The sequence below is a fragment of the Canis lupus genome, chromosome 26 (assembly GCF_011100685.1).
Source record: "Canis lupus familiaris isolate Mischka breed German Shepherd chromosome 26, alternate assembly UU_Cfam_GSD_1.0, whole genome shotgun sequence".
Classification (NCBI taxonomy): domain Eukaryota; kingdom Metazoa; phylum Chordata; class Mammalia; order Carnivora; family Canidae; genus Canis; species Canis lupus.
This window is the reverse complement of record NC_049247.1, coordinates 21,799,791-21,818,534: the sequence shown is the minus strand read 5'-3', so window position 1 is coordinate 21,818,534 and position 18,744 is coordinate 21,799,791. Positions and strand designations below refer to the sequence as shown.

The window sequence follows — 18,744 nt, the reverse complement described above, 5'->3', positions numbered from 1 at the left end:
ACATCATCAAAAATGGGACAAATTGGAATCATGTGCCATTTTATAACAATGGTCCTTAACTGGATACACTGAGAAGATCACAGCTTTACTTCTGTGATATTCTTGCCAAAGCTGAACCTAATCATGAGGAAACATCAGAAAAACTCAAACTGAAAGACATTCTACAACACAATTGACCTGTGAACTGTGTAAACATTTTGGAAATTAATTGGTAACAACTATAAAAGATGTTTATAGCCTATGACTTAGCAATCTGACTTCTAAGTACATAATTCTAAAGAAATTGATACATATGCACAAGAAGAAACCTATTGGAACATCCATATGGTATTATTATACCAGAACGTGAAAATCAACTTAAATACCCACCAAGAAGAGAATGCTGAAATGCATAGCACTGGGAAAGAATGAACGAAAGCTGCACATACCAACATGCATAAATCCCATCAACAATGATGAGTAAAAATAATCTATTACAGACATGCATGGGAATTATGACAGCAGATTTACAGGGTGGGTAGGAGGAGGAAATAGGATCTGGAATACGCCAGCAGTTTCAAATGTATTTATAATGTTTCATTTCCTAGGATAAAGGGCATACACAGGTTTTCATTATGTTATTCTTTTTACCTTTCTTTAAAACTGAAAACCTTTTTTATTGAAAATTGTTGCTAATCTAAGTTGGCAACATTTTCATCCAAAGAAGTTAAAATTAAAAATAAATAAATAAATAAATAAATAAATAAATAAATAAATAAACAAAAAAAACCAAAGAAGTTAAAATAAAACATTGCTAAAATGGATCCATTTATCATGGGTTTTCTGGAAAATGTACTCATAAGGAAGTTGGACACAGGTACTATCAGATAACTTCATCAGATTAACAAATAATTCCCAAAACATCCGGCTAATTTTGACAGCAAGGTTATTGGTTTGATTTAGAACCTGTCCAAGTTGATAACTGTCCAGATTTGAATAACTGACAAAGCTTTATCATAACTTGAAAGGTTGAGTAGGATGGCCATTATCAAACAGTACTGATGAGTAATAGTATATAGGACATTTACTATGTGGCTGTAGACAGCTATACACATTCAACTTCATCAAAAAATATAAAATAACTTACCAAGTGAAAGTTGTATTTTTAATCAGGAGTCATGGACACAGATCAGATGAGTGTACAGGATAAGAGAACACTCTAGAGTTTACAGTTTCCTATCAAAAGTAACAAGGTAGAGTCGTTTCTTTCATAATCTGTGGACAAAAACAATTGAGAAGGAGAAAATTCCTCTGGACTGGACATGTAGGCTTAAGAATGGTTACTTTAGGGGCACCTGGGTGGCTCAGTCAGTTAAATGTCTGCCTTGGGCTCAGGTTGTGATCCTGGGTCCCAGGATCGAGCCCCACATTGGAGGCCCTGCTCAATGGGGAGCCTGCTTCTCCCTCTCTCTCTGCCCCTCACTCCTGCTCTCTCTCCCTTTCTCTCAAATAAACAAAGAAATAATCTTTAAAAAAAAAAGAAGAATGCTTACTTTCACGGTAATCTTAAAAAAAAAAAAAAGCCAGTAAAAGTGGTTATATGTACAGGTTCCTAAAATGCTAATGACTTCACAACTGAATAGATACCAGATTGCTTTCTGAGATCATCCCAATCCCTGACCCTCTATACCCCATTCCTACCCAGATCCTAACACAGAGAATTGCTTTGTGGCTTTTCAAACTTCCAAAATTTACAGAAGGATGTTGCCATTTCTACCGAAGGATATGTTTTGGATACATCATTCTGGCCACAAAACAGCAGCTGGCATTTAGCATATTCCTTTTGAAAAATAAGTTGCAAACAATGGCTTTTTTCTTTGAAAATTTGTTTTTTTTAAATATATTTTTAAAATATTTTATTTATTTATTCATGAGCAACACAGAGAGAGAGACAGAGAGAGAGGCAGAGACACAGGCAGAGGGAGAAGCAGGCTCCATGCAGAGAGCCCGACGTGGGACTCGATCCCAGGTCTCCACGATCACGCCCCGGGCTGCAGGCGGCGCCAAACCACTGTGCCACCGGGGTTGCCCTCTTTGAAAATTTGTAATCAAAGAATTCTTTGGAAAGATAACCCACATGCAGTAAGATTTGCATAATGCCTTCCATAAATCATGAAAGATCTGTTTTTATATTTATATTAATTTGGATATTCTTGTTAAATCACACATGCAGAAAGCACACATATGCAGAAGAGCATATATATGCTCTTCAACTTCCAAAAGATTTTGAAAGGCTGTAAATGAAAGCACAGAATAAAATCCATAGATACAAAAGAGTCAAGTAATGAGGAGGGTGAAGGAAGAAAATGAGTTACACTAGAGAGTTTTATCAGATGGCAGTCTGTGATCAGTCACACAAAACTTCTTCCCAAGGGCTCCTCTAAGTCAGGATGGTGTAAAGCAACAGACACAGGCAGAAAGTTTCATTTAGAGACGCAGGCAGAAAGTGGCAATACTCTCCATCCTCTAGGCCTTGGCTTGTGACCTACACCATGCTCCATCTCGAGGCTTCCACCAGCAGCCCCAATAACAAGGAACAATCAAGTGACTCCTCCGCACAAAAGGCCAGAGCTTTTAACATTGCTCTCTATCACCTTTTCTTCATCTTTTTTTTTTTGCATAACTAAGGTGGCTTTGGGAGAACTTCTAGAAAACGTAGCTGGGGAGTCCCTGCATCCTTGAGACCACAGACTTGGTCGCTAAGTCACTGAGAGAAGTCTCGCCACAGCCAAGTTTTGCTGGTCACAGCAGTGCACTAAATGCTGGACATTTGTCAGGAGCTTGAGGATCAAAAGGTTACTGAACATTTCCCACTTATTACTTCCTAGACTTTCTGTTCTGGCTTTTTCCTCTCTCCCTTGCTGTGCTCTGAACTCCAGGCAGACGATTTTATGTTTATTGTAGAATGAACCGATAAAGGGAAATGGTGGAACTGGGAGGACTTTCTGTTAACGTGACTCATAAACTTTAATGGTTTATTACCCTGAAAGACATCCAATTACCACAGCTCTAATATCTTGCTAATCTTGTATTAAGTTTTTTTAAAGGGCAAAATGTCAATGAATAGTAGTATCTCTACTTTCCATTTTCTGAAAATTAAGCTGAATCTTAAAATGATATCATGAAAGTAAAATGCTTAACTCATCAGATTAGAGTATGGTTAACACATAAACATTTTCCTACTATTATTTTCCAGGTTAACTTAGAATTCCTCTTTCAACACATCATATCATAGAATAATTTGTCAACAAGAATATTCAGCATGACTTAAGGAAACATCAAGATATTCTAAATTTCTTAATGTGAGAAGCACTCTGCATTTGCTGGTCCACAGGTAACATAAAGCAGAAATGTTACTTAAACTTAGAGAATTTTTTCCTCAGTTGATCATGGAAGAGAGGTAACACTGCCCTTTGAAATAATAATTGGCTACTTTTTGTCAAATTATATTTATAAATGCATATGTAGAAAGATAAAATATAACCAAATCAGCATGATGTTACCTCAAGTCTGATTTTTGTCAACTAATTCTAAATCATAATTATGCCTAAAAATTGACAATGGATGAGTATTTTTCTCTAAAATTTCTCTAGCACAACCAAGCACAAAGTAGTGGTTCTAGAGGTTGGATTTATTATAACTAAATGAAATAAATTTGCAATTTTCCTCAATATTCCCTAAAGGTAAAGAATGAGAATTTACACTTGGAATTACTTCTAGGTTATTATGTTTCTAACACAGTAAATTGGCCCATAGAAGCAGTACCCTCTACTAACACCTAACAAAAAAATTGTTTCTCATTCTGAGGAGATACTATCTTCAGACATTCCAAGTTTTGAGTTATAAACATCCAGACCCCTTAAAGAAGAAAAACAAAAACATTTTCAGTTGGGAAAAGTTTCACTAAGCTTTTATTGTCTTATCAAACTGGATGTCATGAAACTAGGTTTCATTTTTCATTAAAGATGGAACTTTGAGTGGAGGGAAATAGATTCTTACATATGCTCTTTACAGATTAACTGGAAAAAATCAATATATTTTCTTTTTCAAAATAACACAAGATTATAGAAGAGAAAGGGGAAATCACCCAAATCCCACTATCACTTAGATAAAACTAGTTTTAATTTTTTGCTGAATATCCCTCTAAGTATTTCAAATTATGATAAAATATACCTAAAATCTACCATTTTAATCATTTTAAGTATACGACTCAGGCATTAAGGACATGCACAATGTTGTGCAACTGTTGCCAGAATTTTTTCTTTCTTTCTTTCAAACAGAAACTCTGTATCCATTTGTTATGGATTGAATTATGTCCTTCAAAAAGAGATATTGATGTGCTAACCCCAGTACCCCAGAATGTGACCTTTTTCGGAAATAGGGTCTTCATAGAGGTAACGAGATGAGGCCATCAGGGTGGAGCCTAACCCAATATAGCTGGTGTCCTTACAAGGGAAATTTGGACAAACACAGACATGCACAGAGGAACGATGAGGTGAAAAGACACAAGGAAATACCATGAGAAGGAAGAGGATAGGTGTGATGCATTTATAAGTCAAGGAATACCAAAAAATGCCAGCAAACTACCAGAAGCTAGAAAGAGGCAAGAGGCAAGGAAGGATGACTCACCTACAGGTTTCAGAAGGAACACGGACTTGCTGATACCTTGATTTTGGACTTCCAGCCTCTAGAACAGAGAAAATGAGTATCTGTTTTTTAAGCTAGTACCAGTTTGAGGTGGTCTGTTATGGCAGCCCTCAGAAATAAACACACCATTATACAATATTAGCCTCTCTACTTCCCGAACCCCTGATAACCTTTATTCTACTTAGTCACTATAAGTTTGCTATTTTAGGTACTTCATGTAATTGGAATTTGCCCTTCTTTGTGTAGCTATTCCACTTAGAGTATTTTCAATGTTCATCTTATGTTGTAGAAAGAATCAGAATCTCATTCCTTGCTATGGGTGAATAATATTCCATTGTATGTATAGACCACATTCTGTTTAACCATTTATCTGTTGACAGACACTGGGTTATTTCTGTCTTAGCTACTTTGAATAATGCTGCTTTACACACAGGCATACAACTATCTGTGTAAGCCCCTTCTTTCAGTTCTTTTGGTTATGCACCTAGGAACTGCGAGGTACAAAGTCAAATTTATTACTCTTCTATGAATTGTACTTTGGGGTCATATGTAAGAATCACTGCCTAACTGAAAGTAAAAAAGACTTTCTCCTATGTTTTTTTCTGGAAGTTTTATAGTTTTAGCTCTTACATTTATTTTTTTTAAAAAAGATTTTATTTATTTATTCATGAGAAAGACAGAATGAGAGAGAGAGAGGCAGGGAACAGGCAGAGGGAAAAGCAGGCTCCATGCAGGGAGCCTGATATGGGACTTGATCCTGGGACTCCAGGATCATGCCCTGGGCTGAAGGTGGCACCAAACCACTGAGCCACCCGGGCTGCCCCTAGCTCTTATATTTAGGTCTACGAATGATTCACTTAGAACCAATTGTAGTGTATGGTATTAAGTAAGGATCTAAGTTCTAAGTTCTCTTTTCTTCTTTTTTTTTCCTATTGTTTTGTTTTGTTTGCATCTGAACATCCGACTGTTCCACCATCATATTCTGGAAAGATAAGCATTTCCCTAAAGAATTGCTTTGTCAATTTTGTTTGAAATACCACATGCTTCTGGCCAACCTGGAGTAATATTACCACTCTGCCTGAAACCAGGGAACAGACAATATACACACAACAATAGTTTTCAAAACACTACACATTAGGCAACAGAGATCAGGGACTCTGAGAGACAGGAAACAAACGAAGTGAGTTCTCCAGCTGTCTTAGCTTATACTACTTTGGTAGTTTCCAGGACATGATACCAGTAGCAGAAACCTAGTGGAGTTTGGGAGGCTCCTCGCAGGTGTAGGAAAAATAAGATGACTAGTTTGCAGGGCAGAATCCCAGAGAGGAGAGGGCTGCAAACCACCCCCTCAAGCACTCAGCTGAGTAATGATCAGCAATGTGAAGAAGCCGCCTGAGGCCTGGGAGAGCTCCATCCAACAGGGTTAGAGGGAACAGTACCAAGGATCAAGAATTGTGCCTGCTCTCTCCAGCCAGGAGAGATTCAGCTTCATGATTCAGGAAGCACCAGGTAAACAAGAGGGTCTTGCCTCTTGTTAGGGTATAATAAGCTCAAAAGCAACATCCAAAAGGATAAAACAGTTTCCAAGTACTTTAACTATGTCCCACAACACAGCTCTAAATATGTCATTAATACAAAAATATTCAGCATCCAAAAAGGTCAACTTAATTATGTCTGGCATCCAACAAAAGTGATCAAGCATGTGAAAAAACATGAAGTTATGACTAGTAATGAAGAGAAAATCATCTGTCTTTTTTTTATCTGTTCAGTCTTTCATCAAGCATGATTAACTGTAGGTTTTTTAAATGCCTTTACAATGTTGAAGAAATTCCCTCCCATTCATAATTTCTTGAGTTTTTATCAAACATGAGAGTTCAATTTTGCCAAATGATTTTTCTGTATCTAGAATAATCCTATCTTCCCCTAATTCTATTAACATGGTGATTTATGTTGTTTTTTTAATAACAGCTTTGAGATATCCATATACCATGTAATTTACCCATGTAAAATATATATTCAATAGTTGTTAGTATATTTAGAGTTGTCCAATCATTACTACAAGTTTGGGACATTTTCATCACCTCTAAGAAAACCCATATACTCATGAATATTCGCTCCCCACTTTCCACAAGCCACCAACTGATATTTTTTGTTCCCATGGATTTGCATGTTTTAGACCTTTCACATAAATGGAAACATACAATTTGTACGTGGTCTTTGTGATTGGATTCTTTCATTTGGCATCATGTTTTCAAGACTCATCCACAGTATATCTACGTACCAGTACTTCATTGCTTTTTATTGGAAAATAATATTTCATCGCATGGATATACCACATTATTTATCCATTCATCAGCTGACAGACGTTTCAGTTATTTCCACTATTATGAATAATGATGGCCTAAGCATTTATGTACAGATTTTTATGTAGATGTATGTTTTCATTTTTCTTGGGAGTTATACCTAGGAGTGGGACTGCTGGGTCATATAGCAACACTATGTTTAACATTTTGAAGAAATGTCGGGCTATTTCCAAACGTGGCAGCACTGTTTCACGTTCCCACTGGTAGTGGACAAGGCTTGTGATTCCTCCATATCCTCACCACCACCTGCTACTGTCATTTTCACGATAGCCATCCTAGTGGGAATGAAGTGGCACTGTGGTTTTAATTTGCATTTCCCTGATACTAATGACTTGGAGCATCTTTTCACATATATTAGCCATTTGTATATCCCTCGGAGAAACGTCTATTAAGATCCTTTGCTCATTTTTAATTTAGATTGCCTTTTCATTATTGAAATGTAGGAGTACTTTATTCTAGATACAAAACCCCTTATCAAATATGTGGTTTACAAACAGTTTATCCAACTGTGTAGGTTGTCTTTCACTTTCTTCATGGTGGTTTTAGAAGCACAGAAGTTTTGATTTACAGTGTACTTGTTTTTCTTTTATTGCTTGAGTGTTGGTAACATATCTAAGAAGCCACTGCTTAATCCTAGGTCATAATAATTTTTTTTAATTTTATTTATTCATGAGAGACACAGAGAGAGAAGCAGGGTCCATGCAGGGAGCCCGACGTGGGACTCGATCCCAGGATTCCAGGATCACGCCCTAGGCTGAAGGCAGACGCTCAACTGCTGAGCCATCCAGGCATCCCCAAGGTCATAATTTTATGGTTGTGTTTTCTTCTAAAAGTTTAATAGTTTTAGCTAACATTTAGATCTTGAATTCATTTTCAGTAAGTTTTGTATATAATAGGGGTTTGAATTCATGCTTTCTCATCCTTGGCACCCTTGTCAAAAATCAACTGACCAGAGATATATATGGGTTTATTCCTTAAGTCTCAACTGTATTCCACTGGTCTATATGCCTATCTTTTTGGCAGTAATGCACTGTTTTGATTATTGTCACTTTATATTAATTTTGAAATTAGGATATGTGAGTCCACCAACATTGTTCTTTTTCAGGATTGTTTTGGCTATTCTGAGGCCTCTTGAATTTCCACATGGAGTTTAGATCATCTTATCAATTTCTGTAAAGAGCCACTGACGGGACTGAATTGAATCTGTAGATTGATTTACAGAATATCACTATAAGTTTTCTGATCCATAAACATGACTGTCTTTTGTTAGAAGGCAGAGGAGGGGCATTAATATATTGTCCGGAGTGAGAAGGCACTTTAATATTGAAAAGTTAAGCAAGCCACTCCATATCATTTACACATTTTATTCAGGGTAACTTGTTGATGGGGGATCAGGCAGGTGGACAGGTGATCCAGGTGGTATGCAGGCATTCTCACAGCTATTCTCCACCCAATCCCGACCTTACTCCCTAGCTTTTATGGAGGGGCATGGTGGTGAGGTCACAGGGTAGTTGTCCAAAGTGGGGCCCTCTGTGCACCAGTTATTTCTCCTGGTCACCTGAAGTGCTCCCTTCTGTGCATCACTTTAGGGGAGATCCAAACAAGCCTTCCTGCATTCCAGTATGGTGTACATTAACCTCCAAAGGGCCTGGAATACGTAGCCCCTAGGGAGTCATTGCATAGGCATGAACAAGATGGAGAGCCAAAGATAGATTCAGTGTTGTCAGCATTCCTACAGTCTTACCTTCTACATTTAGGTCTTTGACTTTTATGTTTGGTACTTTTGGAATGTAAGTGTTGTGGGTTAAATTGTGTCCCCTCAAAAGATATAGAAGTTTTAACCCATCCACTATTTGTGAATGTGATCTTATTTAGAAACAAGGTCTTTGCAGATCTGAGTTAAGATGAAGTCATTAAGGTAGGCCTCAATTCAGTAGGACTGGTGTCTTTACATAAGGGAGAAATGTGGACACACAGACACAGACATACTTAGAACACCTTGTGATCAGGGTGATGCAGCAGGAGCCAAGGAATGCCAAAGATTACTAGCAAACCATCAGAAATTGAGGCATAAAACACATTTTCCCTCACAGCCCTCAGAAAGAACCAGCCCTGCTAACACTTTGATGTTGGAGTTGTAGCCACCAGAACTATGAGAAAATAAATTTCTGTTGTTTAACGCAACCAGTTTGTGCTTCATTATGGTGCTCCTAGCAAGCTAATACTGTAAGTTTTGTACTTTTTTTTCTAACTTTATTCTTAAGTATTTTATTCTTTTTGATGCTACTATAGATTATTGGTTTTTCATTATTGGTTTGTTCATTGAAAGTGAGTCTTCAGTATTGGTTTCTTAATTTCATTATTAAGGTTCTTAATTTCATTGTTGGTTTGTTCATTGAAAGTTGAGTCACAATATAACTGATTTTTGTATACTGATCTTGTATCCTGTAATCTTGTTAAACTTGGTTATTTTTCAGTGTATTCTTTAGGATTTAAAAAAAGATTTTATTTATTTATTTGAGAGAGGGAGAGCACGAGCGAGATGGGAGAGGGAGAAGCAGACTACCACGGAGCACAAAACCCATCACAGGGCTCAATCCCAGGACCCTGAGATCATGACCTGAGTTGAAGCCAGATGCTTTACTGAGCCACTCAGGTACCCTTCTTAAGGATTTTTTATGTACAAGACCATGATATATGCAATTAGAGATAATCTTACTTCTTCCTTTCTAAAAAGATGACTTTTTTCTTGCTTAGTTGTCCCGGCTAGAACCTCTAACATTAGTTAGCTCTTACATTAGTGTTAGTTGTGGGTTTTTCTACCATGCCCTTTATCCTTCCTTCAAAGGAAGTTCCCTTCTACTCCTAGTATCTTGAGTGATTTTTAGCATCAAGGAGTGTCGAACTTTTTCAAACATCTTTTCCACATCTACCAAAATGATGTTACTGGTCTTTTATTCTATTCATGTGTAATGGTACAGTAACTGATTTTTGGATGATAAACAAACCTTACATTCCTGCAATAAATCTCACTTGGTCTTAACACTTTTATATGTTGCCGGATTTGGTTTGCTAGCATTTTGTCGAGAGTTTTTGCATCTGTATTTGAGATACTAGTTTATAATTCTCTTTCTTTGTGATGTCTGGGGTGTCGGAGTAACAGTGGCCTCACAGAATACATTGTGAATTGTTCTCTCCTAATTTTGGGACAGGTTTGTGAAAAATTAATATTAATCTTTTTTAAAAGATTTATTAGAAAGCAAGTGAGCAAGTGTGGGGCGGGGGAGGGAGGAGCAGGGAGAGGGACAAGCAGACTCCATGCTGAGTGTGGAGCTCCATGCAGGGCTGATGTGGGGCTTAATCCCAGGATTTTGAGATCATCACTTGAGCTGAAACCAAGAGTAAGTAAGATACTCAAATGACTGAGCGAGCCACTCAGGTGTCCTGATATTAATCCTTTCTTAAGTAGTAGAATTCATTAGCAAAACCATATAGGCTGAGGCTTTTCTTTGTTGGATGACATTTAAATACTAATTCAATTTCTTAACATTTAGATACGCATATAGAGTTCCTATTTCTCCTTTATTTGGTAATTTGTCTCTAAGAACTTGTCTATTCTATTGATATTATCTAATTTCTGATGTTTAAGTTGTCCAATGTCCATTATGAACTTAAAGAAATTCATAATACTCTTTCAGTTCTTTGTAAGGTTCATAATCACCTCTCCTCTTTCAGTCCTCATTCTGGTAATTTGTGTGTTGTCTTTTTCGTTGGTTAGTCTAAGAAAAGACAATATTTAAAAATCTTTTCAGAGAACTAATTTTTGGTTCCACAGATTTTGTCTTTTTGTTTTCTATTTCATCAACTTCTCTTCTGAATGTTATTATTTCCTTCATTACATGATACTGATTTGGTCTTCTAACTTCAGGTGGATGTTTAGCTTATGAATTTTGGAATTTCCTAATATGTTTGAAGCTATCACCTTCTAAAGCACTGCTTCTGCTACATCTCATAAATTGTTTTCATGTTGTGTATTCATTTTTCAATTCAAGATGTTTTACATGACATTTCTTCTTTGGCTCATGAATTATTTAAGTGTATTGTTTAATATCCAAGTATTCAAGCGTTGCCCAAATTTCTTTCTATTGTTAATTTCTAATTTATCTATGTGTGGTTGAAGAATGTAACTTATTGCTTCCTAACTTAATTCTCTTGCACCGAGTACATAATTTGAATAATAATGCTCTATATGCACTTGCAAAGCATGTATATTCTGGCATTTCTGGGTGGAAAGTTCCATATACTTCAGTTAGACAAAGTTGGGATAATACTACTCAAGTTTTTCATATCCTTACTTTCTGTCTAGGTTTTTTTTACATCAATTACTAAGAGAAGAGTATTGAAGTATCCATCTATAATTGTTGAATTTGTCTCTTCTTCCTTTGAATTTTGCTTGGTTTTGCTTCATGTATTTGAGTGCACTGTTATTAGGTGCACTTATGAATTTAAATCTATCTGAAGTTTTGGCCCTTCTATCATTACAAAACATCTCTCTCCTTTGTTTCTAGTAGTATTTTTAAAAGGCTATTTGCTTGGTATCAATGTAGTTCCACCAGCTCCTTTGTGGTTAGTCTTCATGGTGCACATTTTTCTCTTTATATATTCATGCTATTTATATCTTTGAGTTTCAAGACTTTTGTATATACTTTGGATCTTGCAGTCTGACACACACCTTGTCTTTGGTTGCAATACTTACTCTATTCATATTTAATGTAACTACTGATATGGCAAGATTTACATATGCCAATTTGTTGTCTATGACTCAACATTATCATTATTAATAGATACAGACTCAGCAGTATAAGTGACCACAAATTATCAATTCCCTATTTTAATTTGGGTTTTCAATTTTTCACTCTTATAAATGATGTTAAGATATTAAACAATCTAGTATATATATTGCCTTGAAACAAATTTAAATGGAATTACTAGGTCAGAAGTTTTGCACATTTAATATATGAATATATATCAGCAACCTGCTTTCCAATGAAGTTGAATTCATTAATACTGTTACAAACAACGAGTGAAGGTGCTTGGTTCCTCAACCTCTTGCCCAAATTGGGGTTTGTCTATGTTCAATTTTATTTTTTAAAGTGTTTTTTAAAGAGTTGAGAAAGAGAGAACATGAATGGAGGGAAGGGCAGAGGGAGAGAGTCTCAAGCAGGCTCTCCACTGAGTGCAGAGCCCAATATGGGGCTCAATCTCATGACCTATGACATCATGACCTGAACCAAAATCACAAGTTGGATGCTTAACTGACTGACCCACCCAGGCATCCCTGTCTATGTTTTAAATCTTAAAGTTTGGTAATCTGATAGTATTGTATTAATTTCTACCTCTTTATTAATATACCCGATTTTTCCCTTTGAAATTAAATTTTATGATAAACTTATAAGGGCCTAATTATTTCAAAATTGTAAACATATAAGCCTCATTTTAAAGAAATTCCAGTTAATAATACACATGCTGGAATGTTTAAAAGGGGAAAGAACACGGATATCTTAAATTTACTTTGAAATGAATTCAAAATTTTGGATTGAAGGATGACTACATGGAGAAATACGTGATACAGCAAGAACACTAAAAGGTTAATGGTAGAATCTAGGTCTAGCCATATATGTTTGCTGTAGAATTCCTCCAACTTTTCTACATGTTTGAAATTTTTCATAATAAAATGGTGGGTAGGAGCACCTGGATGGCTCAGTCAGTTAAGCATTTCCCTTCGGCTCAGGTCATGATCTCAGGGTCCTGATATTGCGTCCTTATATCAGACTCCCCGCTCCGGCGGGGGTGCCTGCTTCTCTCTCTGCCTCTGCCTCTGTCTCTCATGAATAAATAAATAAAATCTTAAAAAAAAAAAAACAGTGGGGAAAAACCTACATATGCTTCTGGTATTTTAGTGGTTTCTTCTTTTTTAATCCAATGTTCCTGCCAGAGATCCATACTGTTGTAATACTGCAGCTTTACAGTACAGTCTAGTATCTTACACAGAAAGTCTTTTGCATGCCTCTTCTTCAAAATTTTCCAGACTCTTTTCTTCTTGATAAAATTTTTTTTCTTTTCCCCAGGGAGAGGGAAAGAAAGGCGGGGGGAGAGGCAAAGAGAATCTCAACCAGTCTCCACATCTAGTGTGGAACCGACATGGGGCTCGATCTGATGTCCCTGAGATCATGACTTGAGCCAAAATCAAGAGTCAGACCTCAGACCCACTGAGGCACCCAGGTGCCCCTCTTCTTGATAAACTTTAAAATAAACACATTAAACTAAAAATATCTTGTTTTGTCTTAAAACAAACTCTTAAGCTTCCAAATAATCCCATCATAATTTGTGTTGGAATTGTATTATGTACAAATATTATCTTAGGAAAGTGTTATACTGTTTTCCAATTTGTTTCTCCATTTATTCAGATGGTTCTCATTTCCTTTATTAAAATTTTGTAACTTTCTTCAAATATTTGCATATTTCTTGTTAAATTCATTTTTCCTAGGTAAATATAGATCTATTCCTATTGTAAACGAGGTCTTTTCTCATATAATATTTTCTTAAAACAGTTAAGAAACTAACAAGTTCTGGTGTATAGAATAACTGGTAATTTTTTTTAATTGCTTATATTTGGCTGTGTTATTGCTTTTTGAGTTGACTCTTGGATTTTTGAAATATCCACAAAATATTTGTATTTTAATGATGCAATTTGATCTAAACACGTAGTAAGGGATAGAGGGAGACAGGAGGAGGTGGTTAAGAGTTGTATCATAATGTCAAGCTAAAACTTGAGTGTTTATGACGAGAAGCTTTGTTTCATTAGAACATATAGGAGACTAGTAAGAGAAGTAAACAGTTATACATAAACAAAAAGGGACACATTACTAGAAGCACTTTAGTAAATAGAATTGTGAATGATTTTTTAAAAAGATTTTATTTATTAATTCATGAGAGACACAGAGAGACAGAGAGCAAGGCAGAGACACAGGCAGAGGGAGAAGCAGGCTCCATGCAGGGAGCCCGATGTGGGTGGGACTCGATCCCGGGACTCCAGGACCACACCCCGGGCCGAAGGCAGGTGCCAAATTGCTGAGGCACCCAGGGATCCCTGATTGTGAATGATTTTAAATACACTGTGAGATGCTATTACATTAGTAATAACTGTATTATAGGTATTGCTATTTTACTATGCAACGTTATCTTTAGTATTTTAATCTTTCAAATGTAAAGCCAAAAATTCTGGTTTCAAACTGTGAAGTAAGCTATGTGCTTACTTAGGAAGAAAATAGTTGTTCTCTTGTTGCTGATTTATACATTTAAGACCATTTTAATTTAAAAGTTTCTGATAGTATTAAGCGTTATTTTGGAGGGTTTTGCCATTCTTCACCTAGATGGAACAACTCAAAAGTTCATTTGGAAATAAAAAACGTAGAGTATCTAGAAAAACTCTGATGAGGAAGGAAAGAATGAAAGAATAAAGGAATGAGGTACTGGCCATACCAAATAGCAAAAGCCTCAATTAAGAAAGTGTGGTTCTAGCACCTAATAGGCAGATAAAACAAAACTGGAATAATGGAATTAGACTCTAACACATGGTAAGTTAATATACGGTAGAGGTAGCACTGCAAGTCACTAGGACGGAAACAGGCCATTCAATAAACAGTATTAGAATAACTATTTTAAAAACTATACACCAGGATTCCATATGAAATCAGTTAAATGTAAAAAATGGAAAAAAATTTGGTAAAGGCACTAGAAAAAATTACGGCAAAGTTCTATAATAATTTTAGACTGGGAAAAGCCATTTTAACTAGATTCAAAATTCATAAAGTATGAAAGATATTTAACCTCATAAAAACAAAAAACTTCTGTATAGGAAAAAAATATCACCAAAACACAATGGACAAAATGGGAAAAATACTTATAATTCATATTACTAAGGGTTAACCTCTCTAATATAGGAGACCAGCAACTTAATAGGAAACCAACCAAAGGATAAAACTAAAATAAGATAATTTTGTTAAAAATCCAGAAACTTGATAACACATTTTGTTGGCAAGACTGAAGGGAAACAGTCCTACTCATACAACAGTGATAAGAATGTAAATTGGTACAATCTGTACTGGTGGCAATCTGCTACCACTACTCTTCAAACTAAACATGCACCTTTCATTTTACACAGCAATTATATTTTTCAGAATTTTGCCTACTGATATATCAACTTACATGAAATGGTTTTGCCTTACAGCAATGTTTGTAATAGAAAAAGGAAGTTAGAAATTTTAACGTCCACCAGAAGGAGACCAGTTACATAATGAATTATGTACTCAATGGAATATACTGAGGCTGTTAATAGAACTTCTAGATCAGTGGATAAAATAAATGCCTATGTAATTATTTTAGATAGTACCAAATTCCCCTATATAAGGGCTGTGCCATTACGTACTACCACCAGTTATGTATGAGAGCGTCTATTTCCCCACAGCATCTCGAACAGTCTTATAAAATTTCGAGATTTTCACTAAACTAGTAAGAAAGAAATGATATCATAGTGTGGTTTGTTTTAAAACTCAAGGTTTTTTGAGGCAAAATTTACATACAATAACATTCACCTTTTTTGGTGTACAGTTAGATGGGTTTTGATAAATACGCTCATGTGACCACCACCATACCAAACATTTCCCTCCTGTCTTTTTTTTTAAATTTTTTTATTTATTTATGATAGTCACAGAGAGAGAGAGAGAGAGAGAAGGAGAGGCAGAGACATAGGCAGAGGGAGAAGCAGGCTCCATGCACTGGGAGCCCGACGTGGGATTCGATCCTGGGTCTCCAGGATCGCGCCCTGGGCCAAAGGCAGGTGCCAAACCGCTGCGCCACCCAGGGATCCCTTCCCTCCTGTCCTATTCCCACTACGCGTAGTCCCTGACAGCCATGGATCTGATTTCTGTCTCTAAAGTTTTGCCTTTTCCAGAATGTTATAGAAACATAATCAGTGTATGTAGCCTTTGTGTCAGGTCTCTCTCACTTAGCATAATATTGGTATCAATAGTTTGTTCCTTCTTATTGCCATATGGAATTCTGTTGTATCACATATTGTGGTGTTGATTTGAACTTCTGTTACTATGAGTGGGGCTGAGCATTGTTAAATACATTCAAATGCCATTGACTCTCTGCCCAGTCTCAGTCTTTTATTGGGTTTCTGATCTCATTTTTTGTGAGCTCCTTGTAGACTGAGATTAGCCTCTGTAACATAGGTTGCAAACACTATTTCCCAATTTGTTATTGATTTGACTGAGTGCAGTGTGAGGATTAGATCCATTATTTTTTTCTCAAATTGTGATCCAGTGATCTCAACACTACTTATTAAAGAGACTGTCTTTGGGCGCTTGGGTGGCTTAGTTGGTTAAACATCTGCCTTTGGCTCAGGTCATGACCTCAGGGTCCTGGGATCAAGTCCCACGTCGGTCTCCCTGCTCAGCAGGGAGTCTGCTTCTCCCTCTGCCTCTGCCCTTCCTAGCAGCTCATGCTCCTTCTCAAATAAATAAGTAAAATCTTAAAAAAAAAAAAAGACTATCTTTGATTTGCTTTGAGATGGCAAAATCCATATACCAAATCTCCATATTTATGGGTCTGTTTTTGGAATTTCTCTTCTGTCCCATCAATACATCTATAATGTTACCACATCTCTCTTTTTAAATTGTGAAGGCTTTATGATGTTTCAATACTTGTTAGGGCTAACCCACACTCTACTCATTACCTTTCTTTTTCAGGGATTTCCTTACTATTTTTGTTTTATTTTTCCATATGCATTTTATAAATAGTCTGCTTCCTTGAAAAAAAACTTGTTGATATTTTTACTAGGATTGTGCTTTTTTTCAACATGGAGAGAAACTGACATCTTTGTGATATTAAAACATCCTTTTCAAGAACACATAGCATCTTTCCATTTGTTCAAGTCTACATTTGTGTATTTCAAGAATGTCATAAAGTTATCTTCATATAACACTTAAACATTTCATTAACTTCATTCCTAAGTACTTTATTGTCTTTGAAATGACAATAAAGTTATCTCTTTCATTGGTCTAGGTGGTCATTGTATATATGAGGTTACAGATTTTTGTGCATTAATTTGAAGAAAACACATTTTGAACTATATAACTTTATTTGATTTCAATCTAGATTAAAATTGTTGAATTCAAAAAGATTTTTACCTTTGAATTCAGCAAATTTAGAGTTTTCATCTCGTTCTCTGTAGAAAAGCATTCATATCACAAAATCATCCATAACAACTACACATTCTATTAATAATCCTAAGCAGCAGCTAAGGATAACATAAAACTAAAAGACAACAAGACTTTTCTTTAAGATTATCTTTTTAGGTTAAAATTAACACAAATAAAGAAGAATGCTTATATTATCACCTGTGTGAGGAAAGAACTTTAGAAGTAAGCACATTAATATGGTCACTTTTTAAAAATATGCAATGGATTTCAGTTAGTGGCGAGAAAGAAGCAGTGTTTCTCCTATATGACAAAGATACTAATAAAAGTATTTGAATTAAGATCTGTCTTAAGCTGAGACAGAACATTTAGATGTTATACTAATATTTAATGTAAAAACATTTTCATCTATATTATACTGTCAACCAGCCACAGAAACAAGGACTTAATTCCAAAGGAAAAATCACAACACATTAAATAGTAAAGACATGTCATATAAGAAGTTCACTGTTGATGCATACAACAGCAATAATTTTACTATGTATTCATTTTTATTTATTTTATTTATTTATTTGTTTATTTATTAAATTTTTATTTATTTATGATAGTCACAGAGAGAGAGAGAGAGGCAGAGACACAGGCAGAGGGAGAAGCAGGCTCCATGCACCGGGAGCCTGACGTGGGATTCAATCCCGGGTCTCCAGGATCGCGCCCTGGGCCAAAGGCAGGCGCTAAACCACTGCGCCGCCCAGGGATCCCTGTATTCATTTTTATAAAGTAGAACATCCTTTCATTGGCTATGATTTGGTATTATTATGAACAGTAAAAAACTGTATGGTTTTTTCCTTTATTTTTTTCTTCCCTCACTCTGTTTTGTTTTTCACTTTAAAGGTTTGACATCAAGGTACTCTAGTGTTGCAGTACAGGCTCAATGATTATTTATTGATTGCTTTCTAACCAGTTTAATTTAATAACAAATATTTTAAAAACTCGACACTTTTAAAATACTATGTATTCTGGAATCTCTCTCTTGCCACCGCTTAACCTTATGGGAAGTGAACTGTAAGAAAAATTAGAGAAGCCAGAAAACTTTATTTATTATAAATGACAAGGAAAGGAGCTCAGTAGTCACTGTACTCCTCCAGTTTAGCAGAATATTCCCTGCAGCATCAAGTCTTATCTCTAATAGATAATATGTGAGAAGATTCTACACAAGTGAAAACAGAAAATGCAATTACATTTTATTGCAAGAAATTTGGAAAACGTATTTTTAACAAAGTTAGCTATTCAAAAGTGTTACCTTAGGCTGTCTCTTAATAGCTCCTTTTCACAAGTGTGAAATTTAATGAAGGAAACTGCACTTACAAGCAAGACCAAAATGGTATCTTAATTACTAGCTGCATTTTCTTAGGCAACAAGAGATTAAATGGAAA

At 35.8% G+C, this 18,744-nt stretch overlaps 1 long non-coding RNA gene across 5 annotated transcripts in view; it reads right to left on the bottom strand.

Moving 5' to 3' along the window:
* The window catches only part of LOC111092504, a 69,982-nt gene that overhangs the window by 29,769 nt on the left and 21,469 nt on the right, over nt 1-18,744 (bottom strand). For all 5 annotated transcript variants that reach the window (XR_005379350.1, XR_005379348.1, XR_005379349.1 and 2 more), the window contains exons 2-3: nt 4,669-4,726; nt 1,127-1,254 (exon numbers count right to left, since the gene is read on the bottom strand). This is a non-coding gene — a long non-coding RNA (uncharacterized LOC111092504). The remainder of the gene's footprint in view (nt 1-1,126; nt 1,255-4,668; nt 4,727-18,744) is intronic.